General features: G+C 42.5%; 1 protein-coding gene across 6 annotated transcripts in view; it reads right to left on the reverse strand.

Annotated features, from left to right (window-relative positions):
- TMCC1 (transmembrane and coiled-coil domain family 1) overlaps positions 1 to 14783 on the reverse strand; it is a 198709-nt gene that overhangs the window by 179765 nt on the left and 4161 nt on the right. For 3 of the 6 annotated variants that reach the window (XM_084635343.1, XM_084635339.1, XM_084635335.1), the window contains exon 2: positions 7491 to 7734. The exons of 2 other annotated variants lie outside the window; for them this stretch is intronic. The gene's annotated coding sequence lies outside the window, so the exon portion shown is untranslated. Of the gene's footprint in view, positions 1 to 7490; positions 7735 to 13394; positions 13644 to 14783 lie in introns of all 6 variants that reach the window. One more of the 6 variants, XM_084635337.1, reaches the window with a different exon arrangement.

Genomic DNA, 14783 nt, shown 5'->3' on the forward strand with positions numbered 1-14783 from the left:
TATCTAAACCTTTTGATTTTAAAATGTCTAACTTTAGTAGCTGCTGTTTAACATCCTCCAGAGATACTAGTGGAATGGAAAGAGTGTTATATGACATGACTATATCTCCAAATACTACACTTTGAGATTGGAAACACTTAAATCTAGAAGGAAAATTACCATATAAGTTACTATAAACAAACCAGTATTATAGAAACTGAGGAGGCATTCTTACATCATTTTATTGATACTGAATTAATTTTTATAGCATTTTGAAGACAAAGTGATATACTCATAGTAAATTAAATATTACTAGATAGAGAAAAAAGCCTGGATCTCAGACTCTCCCTGCCACTATACATAAAATTCTGTTCTATTTCTTTTGTTTCTATTGTCTATAGTGATATTAAAAAAGGATGTTGGACAATCTCAGTGGCAAGGTGTGAACTACAAAATGCAGATCAATTACATTCAGAAAAAAGTATTCAGTGATTGCTAAAACTGAACTTCATCCTTTAGAAACAGTTAAGTCTATGGCCCATGGGCCAAGAGGAGAAAGGAGGTCTATACAACTGGATTAGGGCATTCTGCTATGAAGTTACAATGGCTCATGTAGCCAGAGGCAGTGTACGAGTTCAAATTCACTATATCTTCCCAAAGACACCTGACTGATGACCTTAAAAAAAAAAAGCCCACAGCTACTACTTGCCCTTACAAAAATCTACTTACCCACTCACTTTGGGCACATTTTTAAATGAGTAATCTTTTGGGTTTTAGCATATTAAAGACAGGCATGTAGATGATGTGCCTGAATAAGAAGGACTAAGATCAATTTTTAAGGCCTCTGTACAAGAGTAATTAAAGACTGACAGAGGATTATACAAAAGAACTAACATACTCCTTTGAGCCTGTCATTTGTCCATCGCATAAACCCCTAGGTGCATTTACAACAAGTCAGTTTGCACTATGGTAATACAAATAATAAATAGTTGTAAGTGTTATGATGCCAATAACTAGCTATAAGGACGCTCCAAGCTTACAGCTACAACAGGAATGATTAATGTAGAGGCAATGTCTCAAACCAATAACTAGAACCATCTCTAAAAAACACAACTTTCCCCACCTGCCAAACTCATTTGAAGGCTTGAGTAAACAAATCGGCTTTCACTATGCCCTGATAATCAGACTACTGACCAATGTGGGAAGCAAGCTCCAAAGTTAAGGGCAGCCCATAGAAAACACTCTGCCCACATCTAAGACCTTTCAGAATCAAAGACTAAGGGTACATCTTCACTACCCACCGGCTCAGCAGCTAGTGATCGATCTATTGGGGATCAATTTATCGTGTCTTGTCTAGACGCAATAAATCGATCCCCAAATCAACGCCTGTACTCCACCTCGGCAGGAGGAGTAAGCGGAGTCGATGGGGGAGCCACCGCGGTCGACTTGCCGCCGTGAGGACGGCCAGGTAACTCGAACTAAGATACTTCGACTTAAGCTATGCGAATAGCGTAGCAGAAGTTGCATATCTTAGTTCGAAACCCCCCTCCCCCCGGCAGTGTAGCTCAGGCCTAATTGGGGTAACTGGTTAGGCTTGTAGGCTGATCAGCTAATATACACTCAAGGATTCTGGACCCACATTGCTTATTGAAAGAAATGTGACTCAATGTCTTCTTAAACAATTTATTAAACGAAATAAAAGCATAGATATCACTAAAACTAGGCTACTGTTTGTAATGCTAAACTAAAAAAACAATACAATTGTCCAATCAAGATGAAATCAGAGTTAGCATCAATATTGGATTCATATTAAATCACATTTGATGAATTATCAGCATAATACAACAAATAACCCTTATAAATCTTAAAGAAAGCAGCTAAGGAGGTGACTGTCTATTTATTATAAACTAAAGAATTTTATCAAAGTGAATCAAATCAGAACTTGGAGCTGGTTAAATATTTTAACACTGAAAAAAAAAGTATCTAATATCGGAACCATAACCTCAGAACCAGTTACAAAACTTCCTCCTGGGACAACCTGTTTGGCAGTTTACAGCTGACAGTTTTAAGTTTCTTGGGACTCTCAGAAGATAGCACATAGTCTAATTATCTTTATGAGACTGTGTTGAGGGCTATTTAAGTTAGGGTAATTTTCTAGTGCCTTCCCTGTGCGGACTTTACAAGTGCTCATGCACGCTATGCACACCATCACACCCTAAAATTAAAGAATAAAAAGGCTGGGACACCTCTCAGCTAACAAGGACAAAAACAGAAAAATAAGGCCAGGTCTACACGACACAGTAAGGGTGACAAAGTACCTTGAGTTAACCTAGCTGCGCAAGTGTCTTCATTTAAATTTGGCTCCCGCTGACCTAAGTGCCTCTCTATGCTGATTTAGTAATGCTACCTCCACGAGTGGTATAGTGCAGTGGTTTTCAACCTTTTTTCATTTGTGGACCCCTAAAAATCTTCAAATGGAGGGCTTTGGAAATCAGTCTGTGGACGGCCAGGGGTCCACGGACCACAGGTTGAAAACCACTGCAGTAGAGTCATAGTCTATGTAATTAGGTCAACAGGTCAGTGTTGAAACTCAGGCTACATCTACACTACAGCCTGCTGTAAAGATCCAGTAAAGACCCGCTAAATCGACAGCAGATCGCTCTCCAGTCAACCCCTGTATTCTACCCCCGACAAGAAGAGTAAGGTAAGTCAATGGGAGAAACTCTCCCATAGACCGCCCAGGGTGTAGACCCCATAGTAACTCGACCTACTGTACGTCAACTCCAGCTACGTTATCCATCTAGCTGGAGTTGCGTAGCACAGGTCAACTTACCGTGGTAGTGTAGACATCGCCTGCGTTGCTTATGTCAACTGTTACTGGCTTTCAGGAGCAGTCCCACAATGATAATACAATTAATACATGCACGCCTGGTGAAGACACGCACTGCAGACACAAGGAGTCAAGCATGCACACACAAGCAATTTAATAACTGCGGTAGCTCTACGCCGACACAAGTTAGGTAAACATAATTTTGTAGTGCAGACATAGCCTAAGATAACAGGTGGTTCAAAACTCTTCAACTCTTATAATCTTATACATCAAGTTCCTTTAAAACTCAGCAGCAATTTACTGCTTAAAGTCCTTTAAATTAAATACAAAAAATATTAGATTATAAATGTAGGCCTTAGCATAGGCTGTCAACTTCATACTTTAAACAGTTTTTTAAAAATCAATCTGTATTAATGTAAATTTTAAAAATAAATTTTTATCAACCCTCCGAGTGAAAGGGTGACCGTCACCAGTGTATTGAAAGTTATGCACAAAGTCCTACAAAAATAATTTAAAGGACCCTGGCAACTAACAGCCACTCAATATTCATCAATCAAAATTAACATATTTGAACATGTGACCAGATATCATTGTCTTAAAAGTAATGTAGTTTTTTTTTTTTTTTTAGGAACTGGATGTTAGATCAAACAGCTTATCTTTAGAAGTTTCCATCTTGATAGAAAAAAGGTACTGCAAAGCTTTAAGATAAAACCTATTTACAATAAAAATAGAGTTTGTATCAGGTCTGTATTCCCATATATGCTATTTCTCTCACAGGTCTATTAGCAAGAATCTGTTGACCTTAACTGCCAAAGAGGGGCACAGAGAAAGGCAGGTCTCAATTAGCTTTCACCTCCTAGGGCTTTATAGATCAACACCTTAAATTGCATCCAGAAGTGAACATGCAGCCAGCACAGCTTATGTAGCCTTGGTAAGCTATTAAACATCAAATGTCAACAGCACACTATTTAGTGCAATGTTTTGAATGGAGTCCCTCCCGCTAGCCTTGCTAAGCTGTGAGCTATTACATAGCCACAGTTTGCTTGTGTAGCCCCATTTAGCACCACTGTAATCCAATCTGGAGGTCATTAAAGCAGGGATAACTAGGCAAAGGGCCATACTTGAGGGAATGATCACAGTGCTCATACCAAGTACAGACAGAAAAATACTTTGGCCGCTGAAGCAAGCTGGAACACCAGGAGAAAAGGGGAATGCAAGAGAAGCCCTAAATCATGAGCCTTCTTAAAGCAGCAGCAAAGCCCTTCATTATTATACCGCCCCATGCACCATCCCTGCCTTACTGTTAAGCTACTCCACTGAAAGCCAATGTCAAGCTCCAACCAGGTCATATTAATCCAAATGCCTATCCCGGACAGACAATGGGAATGTAGAGCCATTACACTGGATCAAATTAAAAGGATTTGTAGAATTTACTACCTATGCCAACCGTACAAAATACATAACAGGAGGTATGACAATACAGTGCTATGGAACGCTAAGATAGCCCTTAGGATTAGGAGTTACACATCTGTGCCTATGGTATCTCTAAAAAAAAAAGCAAAGAACAATCACTTGAGTGATCCAGTCTACACTTCCACTGCCTGAAAAAGTAAACAGCAACAACGAAGGCTGTCAATTGATTTAAGAGTCAGTCTGTACAACTATCCTTTGTCCATCACTAGCAGAAAACCAATGAACAAAACCAATAGAGATTTGGCCTGAAACTGTATATGGAAAAGCACAGGGGGAGGGAAATCTGAGGACTTCAAATATTGCCAGAGCACAGGTAATCCACCATCTCCAATGGGACTGAGCAGATTTTGGGGGTCCTGATTTGACCATTCTCCCCTTCTTTACAGCTAGATAGGAGGGGGTTTGAAAATATTTCTGCTGTAACACAGGGTCTTGGAAGGAAAGGTTAAAAGCCACTGCATGCAAGTCTATCCCTGACCCTCCCAATAACCTCATCCTAAGGGTATGTCTTCACTAGCAACGTTAAACTGCTGCCACAGCTGTGTAGTCACAGCCCCAGCACTGGGAGAGAGCTCTCCCAGCATTGTTTTAAAAAAAAAACAACAAGGGTTGTGGCTCCCAGTGCTGGTGAACTGTCTAAAATGCCACTTTACAGCGCTGCAACTTTCTAGCTCAGGGGGGTGAACCCCCCCTTCCGCCGAGCGCTGCAAGTTTCAGCACTGTAAAGTGGCAGTGTACACAAGGCCTAAGCGGAGCTTCGGGGAGGGACACAGTAAGCAAGATCACGATCTAGGATGTTTCTTGATCAAGGGCCTAACAATCACTCATTTGACAGACACTGGCACCTTGCGCTTCCCTTAGAGGGGATTGGTTATTTCCTCTAAAATCCTACAAGCCTAGGGTGTACAGATCTAGTCCACTGGCCACAACCAATATTCTCCAAGCACCTGTAAAATTTCAGTAAGCCAAACTGGCCAAAGCTCACCCACAGTCAATGCACTGTTTGCGTCCCCACATGAAGACAGTCCGCAGCTGAAGCGGAGCAGTTGCCTCTGGGATGTGGGAGGGGATGAAAGGTCATCAAAACGAGAAATGCTTGAGGTGGCAACTCATTCACTAAACCAGGGGTGGCCAACCTGAGCCTGAGAAGGGGATCAGAATTTACCAATGTACATTGCCAAAGAAATAAATCAGCAGCCCTCATCAGCCCCCTTTCCCCCCACTCTGCCTTTCCCAGCACCTCCTACCTGCCGGCAGCCTTGCTGATCAGCACCTCCCCCTCTTCCTATGCCTCCTTGCCCGCTGCGATCAGCTGTTTCGCCCCGTACAGGAGGCTCTGGGATGGAGGGGGGAGGAGCAAGGGTGCAGCAGGCCCAGGAGAGGGAGCAGGAAGGGGCGGGGGCCTTGGGGTAAAGGGCTGGGGTTGAGCAGTGGAAAGTTGGTACCTGTAGCTCCAGCCCCGGAGACAGCTCCTAGGCAAGGAGCCACATATTAACTTCTGAAGAGCTGCATGAGGCTCCGGAGCCACAGGCTGGCCACCCCTGCACTAAGCAATGCTGCTATGCTAGAGAAATTAATTCCCACAGCATTTTAAATTTTCTGCCTCTGCCCCCATTTGAATTTCAGGATCTTACGTATGCTCCGTATTTTGTATTAAATTAGTGTAAAAATGACCTAGGTCATGTAGCATGTTGTATATTTCAGTTACACACCAACCTTTAACAGGCCTTTCCTTCTCTTCCTCTCGTCCCCCTCCCCCTGCAAATAAAAGAGGTTGAACCATCATACTCTTCTAGAACAAAGACCTGCCTTGGCTAAATTACAACATAGTGAGGTGGAAGTAGATTTTCTGCCTGCCACTGTTAGTGGATGTCAACATGAAAGTCCAAGATGGAGAGAAAAGATGGCAGTATTTATAAAGATTCATAAGGAGAAAAGACAGTAGGTAGTATCATTGCACACGCAGTGTTTCCTCAAGGCTTGAAGATACAAACCTAATGGATGGAAATAATATATTTCAGGTTCTTTCTTTCTTAATGTAAGAAAGAGACTCAGCTAAATGGAACTGGAAGGCAAATAGTCAGGTAAACTGCTGACTGCTCTCTAGCCCCCAAGCAGGGAGGCATTTTCATGGGACAATCAAGTCTCTTTTCCTGTTCCCATTATGTTATATGTGGAGGATGGTCTTGTAGCTCACACATGATAGGGAATCCTGGCTCTGATGGACTTGTGACCTTGGGAAAGTTACTACTTCTCTGAGCCTGTTGAATTCTGTAAGAGAAGGATAATATTTACCTATCTCACAAAGGGGTGCTCTGAAGATTACTAATGTTCATAAAGCACTTTGAGATCTTGGGAAAAAGAAAGTATTTTAATTTTGTTTCAGACTAAATGGTTGACAGACAAGGCATTAGCACAAGGAATATGAATCAGGTATGCCCCAGTTCTAGTCACCATTAATACAGACACCTTTGATTTTGGACGAGACTTTTCATCTCTATGCCTGTGTCTTCATCTATAAAATGGTGAAAATACCATCTGCCTCAGAGAAGCACTGAGAGATTAGCTATGTTAATAAAACACTGAAAATTAAAAGCTCTATGAAAGTTCTAAATCACTGTTACTTAAAGGAGTGAAAATGTGTGGATAAAGGACATCAGCTACAAAATAACTCGCTTTTTTGAAAGAAACCTTTAGAAGATTCCTGCAGTAGGTTCAAATGAGGTCATCTTACATATAATGCAATTCTGATATTCTGGTGCTAGTGATGCATCAGTGCACATTCATCCAATTTATTCTCCAAAGTTCTTTATATTTTAGCAATATGTATTTAAGAACTGCATGTCAAGGGTTCTTTTTCCCAAGGAAAGGAAAAAAAACCTGTCAGAACAAATTTTCTTTCTAGTTTGATTTTCCTCCACTACACAAATAAAAATATTGTTTAACTACAGCAAGGGGGAGCCCAGGTTTCAAGAGTTTGCTTTCTGTTCAGCTATATAACAATTTACTACAGGGCTTCTTTACTTTCCAATTCCTGTGCAACTGAAATTGTGTTTCATTGCCTACACTGCAAGGTGACACCACCAGTTTCTGGCTCTAGTAACCAAGTGCCATTGTTTTATTTCCCACTTTAAAAAAAAATGCATTATTTAGGACTTACACTATCTTTTTTTTTTATATATAAAATGATGCTAAGAAGCATACATACCTCCAACAAATAACCACATTAACTCTTCTTTTCTTGCATAGAAGTGCTCGCAGTTATAATCCAAAAATCTTCAAAAAAAGTTTCATTTTAAAAAGTTGGAGATAAATTCCATCGGAAATAGGACACAGTCTGAGGTGTGGGTGTAATTTGCCTTCTAGATTTGTAGACAGCTGTAGTTAATACTTTAGGTCAGTTTCAGAGCAAACCTCCACAAAAATGCTTCTTTGTACAGGAATAAGACCTGCTGGAATTAACAAGCATAGCAAGAAACAGAAAAATTATTAATAGCTGATGGCTGCTGTTTCACAGACATATACTCATGGTCTGCTAAGTCAAAAAGTCTGATGCAGAGGAAAGAGAATTAACTATTACTTGGAACACTGAGCTTTTGACGTAAGTGCCAATGCCTTGTTAAAAACAACACCGGACTCCTTGTTGTTTTTGTGGATACAGACTAACATGGCTACCCCCTGATACTTAATGCCTTGTTAAACACCACCACATTTGAAATCAAAGACAGAAAAAGAATCCATTAAAATTAACACCCAAGCCAGTCACTTTGAGCTATCAATGTAGAGATGGTGAAGTAGGGGGTGAAGAGTAAAAGTTCTTTAAACCTCAAGAATTTGTAACTATTATGGACTGTGTTACCATCATAGCACAGACTACCTTGTTTCATGGACACGTAAAAAGTGTCTCTGCTTCAAGGAATCCAAGGCCCAAAATGTTCATAATTGCATGTGCATAAATATACAGAACTATACTGTTTGCAAATGTAATTGTGGTAAGTGCTTGTGTAAATTATGTGCACCTATTTTTTTTTTAAAAAATCTAATCCTAAACAGTAACTTAAAAGTGAAAGATCAGATCAGACTGCCCTGTAAGAACAACTTGTTTGTCCTCTCCCTCCCCCCTTTTACAGATTTGAAAGTTTTACCAGAAACTTGTCAGAACCCAATAAGGAGAAAGAAAGCGTCTTGTCTTTCATCCATGCTTATGAGACCCTGGTGAAAAGCCCAACCCTTAGTCCTCAACCTAAGCTGCCTGGACTCCTACTAACATACTGCCCTGAACTCTGCTCAAAGTTTAACCTTTTCCAGTCTGATACATTTCAAGTCTCCCTCCACACCACTGTTGGGAGACTATTCTATCTTTTACCCCACCCTCTCACCATACCAGTGGCATCTAATTGTTGGGGTGTTTCCCCTATCCTTCCTCTTCTGCCATCTCCATTTTTGGAGTCTCTCCCCCTATGAATAGCCTGAGTATCTGTTTCTGATCAGCTCTGCCAAACACCAGCAAACTGGAGACTTATTTTTCAGGACTGCCCTTAGGGTTCTGGACAGCAGCCATGAAAATGACCAGAGATTTGTCAGTTTCAGACCACTGAGGCCTGACAAAGCTATGAACAAGCCACTGAGGCACTGAACTGTGTGCCAACTCAAATAGCACTGCTTCAGTTCATATTCCACAGGATTTAGCAGATATAGGATGAAATATTCTACTTTGGAAAAATTGTTCCCCTTTAGAAAACTCATTTACAATCTATCCTGAAAGGGAGAGATTCAGCTGTATAATTTCCATTAAGCAGACATACAGATAAGCTTTCTGCACACTGTTTTAAAAGCATTTCCTCCTTCATGTCTAAAGGATTGAGCCCACATAAACAGGGATCCAGGCTCTTGGGCAGCCATTCCATACAATCCCTCAGAATCATACTATAAAAAGCCTCATTATATACTAAGGAATAGCCTACTACATTATAAAATGATCACTGTCCATACTGCTGAGTGAAATAGTAAACAATGGAAGTCAGTCCCAGCATGGGTATGACCTGAGACTCAGCATATGATGCCATATCACACAAGTACTCAAGAATTTCAGTCTTGTTACTGAATTTATTTGCTTTGAACTATAGATTATTTACAAATTTCTGTATCTAGGTACCTCCTTGGGTTTTGTTTTATTTTCTCCTAGCAGCATGTTAAAGGAAAATAATTCAAAAAGAATATACAAGAGTGTTACTATGTACTGCTTGGTGATATAAATTTCTTTCTAAAGCAGGAAAGACTTTGGCTGTATGCTCTTTGTATAAATTACTGACCTATCATTTTAACCTTCCTGACCAGATGATTAAGTCTGAGGATTAAAAATTCTTATTTTTTTTGTTGAACAGATTTGTAGTACAGAGACAATATCCAGTTTTTTTAAAACCGTTAGATTTTTCTTAATCTTAAACAAACCATTTAGACCATAGACTTGACGCAGAAGCTTATTTTGGATCATGTATCACTGTTCCCAGGCTGCCAACTTTTACAGTAACTTTCAACTCTAAACTTTTTTCCTAATAGCTGATTTACCAGCCACTAAATCTTGGGTTTACAACAAATACTCATTTAACTGATGTGTGTGAATCTGCAAAGGTATGTGAAATAAGACATTTCTAATAAGAGAAAGGTTGAAGTTAGGGGATGGGGATAAAATTAGTTTCATGAAGCAGGGGGCCTGGATACTGGGAGAGTGGGGCTTGGTGGGATGGGGCTCCAGGTGTAGCTGGCTGGGGCTCAGTGGTGTGGGAGTCAAGGGGCTCATCGGGGTAGTCCAGTGCAGGGGGCAGTCTGGGTGCAGGGGTGGGGATCTGGATGCAGAGGGTGTGGCTCAGTGTGTTGAGGGTTCAAGTCGGTGGGGCTCAGCAGGGAGTGATCTGGGTGAAGGGGTGGAGGTCCAGATGCACGGGGTGGGGCTCTGCAGGGGGATCTGGGTGCATGGAGGTTCTGGATGCAGGGGGTGAGGGGGCTCAGCAGGGGTCTGGATGTAGGGAGAGTGAGGCTTGGCAGGAAGGTCCTCATCCGGGGGGGCTCTGGATGTAAGGGGTGAGGCTCAGTGGTGTGGTCTGGGTGTGGGGGAGGGAGGGGGTCCAGATGCACAGGAGTTGGGTGGACAGGGACGCAGATTCCTGTACAGTGACCCCTCTTCTCCCGCAGCTGAGGAGTGATAGGGGCAGGGTGCGCGCGCAGAGCTTTTTGCAGCTGGGGGAGGTTTCTGGGGGTGGAGCTAACCTGGCCCCAGTCCAGCTGCTCCTTGCAGGGGAAATGGAAATCCCAACCTCCCCCACCACCAGCCCAGCTGGGATTAGCAGCTGAGCCTGGTGCAGGGTAAGAGCAACAGGCCGGGGGCTCCCCACCCAGCTGTGATTTACCTCTCCGCTGGCTGCCCTGGGCACCTGAAATGATGCACCCGCACTGCTGGGGAGGGGTGCATGACTGCTCTTGCGGCTTCCCTGTCAGAAAGTCATTTTTCTACGTGGAAGCAAAGAAATCTGCAGGGGACATGAATTCCGCACGTGCACAATGGCGCAGAATTCCCTCAGGAGTACATATGGGACCATAAATGAGGGGGTATATGCAAGACAGAGAAAACAGTGGGAAAAAGGAAAAGATCCTTCGGAAATCAGAAGAAACCCTTATGTAGTGTAGAAATCTAAGTAGTGAGTTTTAACTTTGGATGCTGATCAGTTTTACTTTTCAACTCAATTTTCAGCAGTGACTTACCTAACAACCACTATTCTGTAAGTGATCACAGCAAGATACAAACACCAAGTTCAACTACTTAAAGTGTGAACACTTCAACAGGAAGCTCAGTCACTGTGTAAATTTCAGAGACAGACAGCCAAAGCAGTACAGTTAACCCATCTGTAAGCACTGCATAGTGTGCAACAATTCTCTCGGAATTTGTCTTCCACTGTGTTTGGAAAACTTCCAGCACATTTTCTGTACTACCACAGCCTACGTAAATACTACACTTCATTGAGATTCACTCACACCTATTGTAGGTCTGAAACATGAAGCATTTGAAATATGTATGACTTTAGCATACTTGCCAAAAACTAGTTAGTTTGGGTATTTTTAGTATATACTGTGTCTATTTTTCCAGCTGAAAAAAGTTACAATTAACATACAACGTATAGCCTGAAAAATGTACAGCCATCACTGCAATAGGAAACTTTATACCCTTTTAATTATTATTGAAGTAGTGTGAAGCCTTGGAGTCCTGTTTGACTCATCACCAAGCCTAGTCAGTCAGGGAGCATCAGTGACAAAAAGGATCATCTTCCACCTGTTTCCATGTATTTGTCACTTCCAGATTATACTGGCTCAGCGAACTACAGTAATTAAATTAGGAGGTGCTCAGAAACAAAACTGTATGATAGTTAAAAAGATGTCTATCAGGGGACTAACGCTACTACGCAGGAGGAGCAACAGAAACACCCCAGCAAGAGAACAAACATTAACATTTGGCTATGCCACAGCAAAAAAAAGGCATTGGGATTCCGACCAGGTCATATCAACCACTGGTCAATAGGTGTCCAATATAAACTGGAAGCCCCCACTCCATCCTCAGACTAATAAAAAAGAGAACCATTCAGCATCAGTTGGGTAGCTACAGCAAAGGTAGATGGTGTCTGCTGATTTGCTCCTTCATCACCCTTGTAACCTTTCCAAAGGAGAAGTGGATGCTTTTATGCCCCTGCTGCCAGCTTTGTGTGTATGGGATGGTCTCTACTACCTAACCTATGTTAACCTCCTTTTATGTCCCACTCCTACATGAGTAGCTTTACTGCTGTTCAAAGCTGCCTCAAAGTGAGATAGAGATGAGCTCAATTTCCCTGTCTCCTCAACTGTGACGCTATCGTGAACCTTGTTAATGCACTCTGAAGCAGCTTGAGGCCTGGTCTAAACTGGGGGTGGGAGGGTGAGCCAAGTTGGTCTAAGTTACGTAACTTCAGCTATGAAAATAGCATAGCTGAAGTCAACGTACTTAGAGCTACTTACCACGGTGTCTTCACTGCGGTAGGTCAACTGCTGCCGCTCCCCCGTCAACTCCGCCTATACTTCTCACTCCAGTGGAGTACCAGAGTTGACGGGAGAGCGCTCGATTTATCGCGTCTTCGCTAGACGCGATAAATCGACCCACAGTGGATCAATCGTTCTGGAGGTAAGTGTAGATATGCCCTGAAAGAGCTATAAGCAGCAATGGCAGCATTAGGTCACTATCATCTGTTCACAGACTCAGGAAGACCTTATTACAGTCATTCCCTTTCAGAGTGTTATAGAAACGGAAAGAGCTACAAATGTTTTTAAAACTTACATTCTGTTGAAATGGCTGGTTTAGCCTTCTGTATGTGCATCCCACTTACCAAAGCAAGCAGATATTTTAATTCCTGGTAGAGTGTTACTTTCCTCTTCTGCATTTCTCCTAACCTTCTCTCCGCTTCTCCCGTTTCCACTCTGGTGTTCACACCTTCACTCATGCAGTCACCCTATACAGTATATGCAACAGCCTTCAACTTCCTGTCGACCATGCAGCCTCCTCCTACTCCAAATCTCCACAAACTCAAATCCTCCCTTTGCTGCCTGTCAGTGCCAATGATTCCTCAACCTACTACATATGATGTGTTGCTCCCATGTTTTGTTTTTGACTGTGGAACCGTAAACTCTCTGAAGCAGGAACCTTGTTTTCATATCTGTCAGAAAACACTTGATTCATCATGTGTTTCAGGTGTTACATGCGTCATTGCAGCTATACACAATAGTTAAAACTGCCAACAGCCTACTCTAACCTGAATATATTTCAGAGTGGTAACCGTGTTAGTCTGTATCAGCAAAAACAACGAGGAGGTGCCACAAGGACTCCTCGTTGTTTTTCCTGATATCTTTATACACTCAGTGTGCTGAAACAACTGTCTTTCATGCTTGATCCCTTCCCTGAAAGTGATTTTTAAAACAATTACAGCCTATTTTTTTAATTCCTTGATGACTACCAATATATTGAGTGAGACTCCATTCAGTACTCGACTTCTTACACAAGAAATATAGTTAACGGGGGGGAGGGGAATGGACATACCCGCATGTAGCATTTAATTAGGGGTTGTCTACACCAGCACTGCAACTTTCGCGCTGCGGGGTGTGAAGAACACTCCCACCCCCGCTTCTGGAGTGCAGCAAGTTTCCGCACTGTAAAGTGCCAGTGTAGATGGTGCACCAGCGCTGGGAGCACAGTCGTGGAGGTGGGCTTTTTCAGAGCCACTTTAAAGCGCTGCCAAGTGTAGACTAGCCCGTACTAAAACCAGGGAAATCAGAAATTGTCACGAAGCTGGAAAAAAGCCAAATAACCAAAACATGTTATCTAGGCATTTGCAGAACTGTTGCTGCTACAGTATCTGAAGATACCACAGCATCACCACTGGCACGGAAGGCCCACAAAATATTCAAATTTTCTGTAGATTTAAGCAGCATCTTTCACAAAGGCATAGCAAAGCCCAGTTCGACACACAAAGGCCACTACTTTTCAACTATTAGCTAGAGAAGGTGGAGCTCAGAAACTCTGCCCCCACCAGTTACTTCCACTCTCTGAACCACATCCATAATCCACTGCTGAGTATAAGGAGCCCTTGCTTTTCCTTAGATTCACCTACACTAGCATCTGACTCACAGTTCTCCTCCTCCTACTCCCCCCAGCCTTATTCACTCCCTTCATTGCGAAATTCAAGACAGCTCCAAAACATAAAGGTGTCAAGCACAGATTTTTTTTTTTAAACAACCCCTCCCAAAAAAGGAGACGACAAACAAGAAAGTCGCTGCCCAGCACGTTTATGCTGAAACTTGATGATACAAACAGTCTCAGTTGACGTTTAACAACAAAACAACCTTACACAGTCCCATTTTTTCCTCTGCCCATTTAAAGCATTTGATTCTTGCTATGGGTATTCCACCCTGGAAAGCAAGAGCAGAGACAAGTTGTTTCCAATGGCAGGAAACACAGTGGGGTAGGATTAGAAGAGCCAGTTTGAACAACAGATTTAAGGGAGAAGAGGCAGTGACATTAAACTATTCCAGGATATGATTACTAATGCTGAGGGGGCACATCCCCCCACCCCAACACTGAGAAGTTGCTCCCTCCCTTTGACTTACTACTTTCCCCCCCAGACATCCTCCCCCTCCTCCAACTGGATGGAAGGCCTGTTCCTCCCCCACTCCAGAGCAGACAGTTTATTTTGGGGCAATGAGACCAGAGACCCTTAGGGCCAAGCAAGGGTGGAGGCTGGTAACAACCAGCTGGAAGGGGGATTAGTGACCTCCAGGAAAGAATTCACCCATCTGGGAAGAGAAAAGAAGTAGATTCAACCCCCAAAAGGAAGAGAAATGCGAGCGCTCAGCCCTGGGGAGGAGGAAGGGCAGAGGGATTCTGTGACAGAGACACAGAGCGGAGCATGGGCTCCAGGCCCTGTGGAAT

Source organism: Lepidochelys olivacea (genome assembly GCF_965140295.1).
Source record: "Lepidochelys olivacea isolate rLepOli2 genome assembly, chromosome: 7".
NCBI lineage: Eukaryota > Metazoa > Chordata > Testudines > Cheloniidae > Lepidochelys > Lepidochelys olivacea.